Source organism: Echinococcus granulosus (assembly GCF_000524195.1).
Source record: "Echinococcus granulosus chromosome Unknown EG_S00087, whole genome shotgun sequence".
Classification (NCBI taxonomy): Eukaryota; Metazoa; Platyhelminthes; class Cestoda; order Cyclophyllidea; family Taeniidae; genus Echinococcus; species Echinococcus granulosus.
The window spans coordinates 343,257-348,706 of NW_020170467.1; the positions used below are offsets into that span (position 1 = coordinate 343,257).

Genomic DNA, 5,450 nt, shown 5'->3' on the forward strand with positions numbered 1-5,450 from the left:
AAGGCACGATTGCTGATGCCTTGCTTTGCTGTGCTGTGCTTTGCTTCGATGTTGACGCCAATGAGGATGCTATTACGAGGGTGCCTGCATTCCTGGTTGTGAGGCATGGTAGTGAAAGGCGCTTTTTATTGTGACCGGCATAAACACCTGGTGCACCTTCCACTTAATGTAAACAAAGCTGCAGCAATCATCCACCTCTTCCCTTACGGTGTAGGGGACATCGAAACGAACTACGGCTTTTTTCTTTCACACAAAGGCTGATCCGATCCGGTCTCGTTTGATTGGGTCTGACCCACCTTGGAAGCGTTGGCCCACCCCTTGTAAGTGGCCATTTGTGGTGAAGTTGGTGGTGTAAAGAGGGCCAAGTGTGCTTCCATGACCACGTGGGATGGTGAAATTGGGATCCCACGTTCTACAGCTAGCTCGTGGCTATTCTACTCCACCTGACCTAGTGCCTTGCAGGGCGTCAGAAGTTGCACTTTCTTTATAGACAAAGGTAGTCTTTTCTCTGATCAGCATAGAAAGCCATTTGAATAGATGATTAAGTATAGGCCCTCCAACGGCAGACCCGTTGGCAGAAAATGTCACCGTTTATGGCGAGTGGAATGAATGGGCAGACATTTGCGCAGCATAATATATGGCTGGCGCACCGGAAATTGCCCTTTCATCTCGTTTCTCCTGGTTTCATCCCATATAATCACGTCATTTGTTTTACTTTTTTGTCTCCTTTGACAAAGAGAGACACACTTTGAGCTTATAATGCTGACCACCACTTCCGACTTACATCGCAGCTGGTGAAGAACGGCCTAAGTCGCGGTATTTGTACAAGCGGATGGAATCAGAGGTGAATGAGTTGATGCTTCAACCAGGAAAGTGGGTGAAAGTCGGCACGAATAGCTACAAAATACTCTCAAGCGTATCAACAGTTACTTTGCCCCACTGCGGAGTGACCGGGACAGCGTCTAATGCCTCAGGAGCACTTTCAGTTGCATACGTGCTGTAGACTGTGGGAGGAGTCTGTTTGCACTACTCGCCGTAAATTGTTGCCTGCTCAGTTTCCCATTGTGAGCTACTTCACCTCCTGATCCCGGCAACCTGGCATGTGCAAAGGTGGAAGCTGCACCACTCCATGACCACGCTACAGCAAAGCAGTTTGGCCCAAGAATGGATCAAGCGATTTCGATGGAGTCATGCCACCCTTTCGGTTGAACGTATCGTGGGCACATTCTGGTCGAAGGGGCGTCAATCCTGGACATTCATATCATCGAAGAGTAGGCAGACATGTGTCTGCAGGCGAAATAATCCATCACCTACCACATTTCCACGTTTCAGGCGCAGATTTGTGTGTGAGTGTTGGTAGTACTGCTATTCAAGTGACACCAGTCTGCCATCCGTCTGTCATCTATCTACTCGCTTTGGCGTGCAAAATGCGACGAAAGATGCACGATACCTGAGTAAAACCATGTCTTCTTCGTCGTCAGCATCACAAGGCATTGATGTTATGCCCGAAGGGATTGTGCTTTGTTGTGTTTTAGTTAATTCGGTTTTAATTAATACGATGCTTGTCGTAACGAATTGGTGCTGCCACTGAAGGTCCATCCGTGGTCCATTTTCCATCGTTTATCTTTACTTTTTTGACATCTGGTGAATTTGCCATTAATTGGTGTGTGTGTGTGTGTGTGTGGGTGTGTGTGTGTGTGTAGCGATCATTCAGAGCAAAGGGCCAGGTAGCTGTAGCGCATATCGTAGTGTCCGCACGAAGTTAAAGCAATGTTTAGTCAGCATTTGTATGTGAGTGTATTTATGAATCGTTGGCCTTCATCTCATGTATTATTGCGTCAGAAACAGTGAAGTCGGAATGGTAGGCAGTGATTGATTATTCCTGGGTATGTCTCTTGACTACCTCTATTCTGTGCGGCAATTCGACTGTCCTTGTGCCTGTTCCTGTGCCTGTTGCTGTGCCTATTCCTGAACTGCCTTCTGTCATGCGCTGAGCATTTTGCACAAGAGATGCGCGAATGTGTCTGAAGAAGGAAAAATTGATGCTCCAGTGTATGTAGAGGAAGTACTTGATGTCAGTTGAGTTTACTCACAACGATGCTTCAGTGTTGAAGTGTTGACGCAGTAGCGGCTTTCGACATTACCACCTCCTTCTCAATTCACGTTTTAAGGCAGGCGAAAGTCGTGAGTGAGTTTGTGTGCAGTTTAACACTTTTAAGTAGTGGAGGCAATCAAGACGAGGTGAATGAAATCGACCATCGGACTTCCTCTATGAGATGTTCACTTGAAGAGCTTGTACAGCTAAAATAAGCTGCAATGGACTAACTAATAGTGATCAGGTTTTGCTTCATTGACTTTCAGGGGCAACGGACGTCTGGTGTCGATCCTCGCCTGCATTGGCTTCGTGGTTATGATGGCTTTGGACGTGGGATTCACATCCTAGCATCGCCGTTCCCCCCTTCTCCTCCTCTCCCACTCCCACTGCTCAACATCTGCCTCCTCTTCGAATTCCTTGGCCTCGTTGCCTTCCTGTATTCCACCACCTCTGTTGCCCAAGAGTTCGCATATCACTGCCCCTTTTCTAGTTTGTTAGTTTTTTGCTTACCCGAGCATTGTCTTTGTTAAATCGGCTTTTTTCTTTGCAAAACAGGCGAGGGATGGAGAAAAGTCCAGATAGACCATTCGACGAGCAAAGTCAAGTTGTGTCTAGAAATCGGTGGCAGCGAGATGTGTCGGGTTATGCTGCACACCTTCACACCTTGCAGGGTACACGATGCTCCCATTTTGTGCACACTTAACAGGGCAGAGCCAGGCAATCAGCATCCACTGGTCGACCGACATCTGCGGCGTTTTGAGTTAGACGTCATGACAAACACTGTGGTGTGATCGACATTGGTTGGGTTGAAAGGATATGACTTATGCAAAGCTGAAGTTTCTATGTGGCATGAAGATGTGCGAAGTGTATCATCGGCACGGGGAGTGGAATGCGCTTGCTACTCAGTATCGCCCAAACTGACGTCGCATTTGTTGGTAATGTTTACTGGTGCAGGTCACCACACGAAGTCAACTTCTCGGAGCCTGCAGTCCATTAGGTGTGCCATCGCAAACAACTTTGAAAATATCTTGGAATTGACTTGGATTCGATGGCAATATTGTGGAACAGCATCCACCTCAAGCATACCTACTGACTATCACATTCCACACGAGTTGTGGTTCCAAGCAACTTTCACGTGAAAAGTAAGTGGAAAGTGTTTCTCACAGAAATAGACGCGAATTAGTCTGAATAAGTGGCATTTTGGGGGACCGACATGCCCTTTTGTTAAAAATATGATAGCACTTGTTGAATTGTTGGTTGGAGGTCATTTATTGATTCAGTAATCGAGCGATTGGTTGGTTTGTTGATCTCCGTGCCTTCTACTCTGCAGTATGCATTCCTCATCTCTCAGAATGCCCTCTGACAGAACCCCTTCTTGACCAGAAACTGCCTTCAAATCAAATATACAACACTCCCCCCTCACCATCACATCTGCGCCTACACTTAGCCCCAAATCAGTGAGGCTCATTAACTGTTTTTATGGTCGTGTATGTGTTTGTGTGTGGATGTGTGACTGACTCACGGACAGATCGAAAATTCCAAGGCAGAGGAGAGGTGTTGCTGCCGCTGCTTCCTCCTCCTCCTCCACCATCACCACCACCACCACCTCCTCTTCCTCCACTTTCCCTGCCTTTTTACAACCCTCACATCAAACATAAAAGTGGACATCCATAAAGCTCACCTACCCACCGATCTACGCGCGTACGTGCGTACGTAAGTATGATACCGGCACATGCTAAGTGTAACTGCCCTTCACTGTAGTTGCACAAACTGCAAATTACAATGTCCGAAATCACCGCCGGTCTGCGCACCACTCCAATTTCTTCCTTCGTGCGTCATCACACTCACTGTCGACACTTCATCCCCTTCATGCATGGTTCAGTTGGCGTGTTAATGTCTCCCTTTTCCGATCACCAGACTGGCTGCTTCGATGAAGCAGTCTTTTCATGTCATTATTTCAGTGGCAACGCATGATCTTCCCTCTTTCCCCACTCTTTCTCCCCTCCTTCCTCCTACCATTCTAGAAATGCTGCACTCCCATATACATGTCTGTTTCATCACAACACCACAGTAGACTTCCGTTCTTTTTCCGTAGAGAATCATTAAAGTGTATAAGCCTGGTGTAACTATTTCAACCAACATTGGAGTAAAACGGTGGAGTTTATTTCGTTTGTCTCACTCTCCCCATTCATTCACTCCTCCATCCATTCATTCCCACTTCATTCATTTACTGCCGTAGTAATGTTCACAGTCATCCCCTTTTATTGCGCTTCTTGTAAGACGAAGGAGATTTATTTGAGAAAAATACTTTACGACGAGGCAATATTCCACCGCAAGTACAATCTATCTGCTCGTCATTTTTCGTGGCAACATTTGCCACCTTTAGGTGCCATCGAGAGGATGAATGTCATGCCCTCCTCTAGTCCTTCTCTCATGCCAAAGTGAGGTCTTGTCAAAAGTTGACATGCCTTCTGCAAGGAGACTCTGTAGACTCAGTTATCAGTACTGAGTGGATTCACTCTTTAATCACCCCACAAATTAAACGGAACTGTTTGTTTGCCTCGGGTTTGCTTACTGCTCTCACCAAAGCAGTGCTTTTAACCATCCTTCAAGACGTATCAATGCGCTTTAATGTGAGAGCAACAAGTGTTTGGAGACTACAAACGTGAAGATTACCTCTGTGTCACCGTGATTGTGGTCAAGACTAACGTACTGCTCTATTTAGTGTGCTCTCTACAGCAATTCTCATACTCTGCACCCTGATTGCATAAAATGCAATCTGAAGCTATCAATACTGAATGAATTCATTCTGGAAATGATGGGTTTAGCTTGATTTTATATGTTTTAGGAAACAAATTGAAGTTGTCTTCATAGTTGTGGGACAAAACTTACACTATTCTTCTGTCATAGTTGGTCATTTCTAGTGTTCTCTCCTTGTTTCTCATAATCATAATTGCAACCTGTGACACCTCTGGAATTTATCGTTGCCACTGCACCGGTATAACCATTTGCAGATTCTCCATTCCGATCCACAGATGGTAATTCTACTGAAGAGGATTTTTCCCTCTCTCATCACATAAGACGACTGAAGTGGCTAGCTTTTTATTTGAAAGGTGACCATGCAGTACGAGTCTGAGTGCCCTTTTTGATGCATTTTAAGGCAGGTTATCTACCTATTTTTCCTTTGTATACACCACCCTGTTTTATATCTACTCATGCGTAATTTAGGGTTGGTGGTTATGCTCACTTCCACCCCCACTACATTCTACTCATATCCATCGCCTTGGTCACCGCTTAGGTCTGACTTCAACATGGCAGAAGACAGCTGCATTCAATGCAGAAAATCAAGAATGCC

General features: G+C 45.8%; 1 protein-coding gene across 1 annotated transcript in view; it reads left to right on the top strand.

The window, feature by feature from the left end:
- EGR_07816 (DNA polymerase epsilon catalytic subunit A) overlaps positions 1-5,450 on the top strand; it is a gene marked incomplete at both ends in the record, with an annotated part of 29,765 nt that overhangs the window by 23,636 nt on the left and 679 nt on the right. The window lies entirely within an intron of this gene.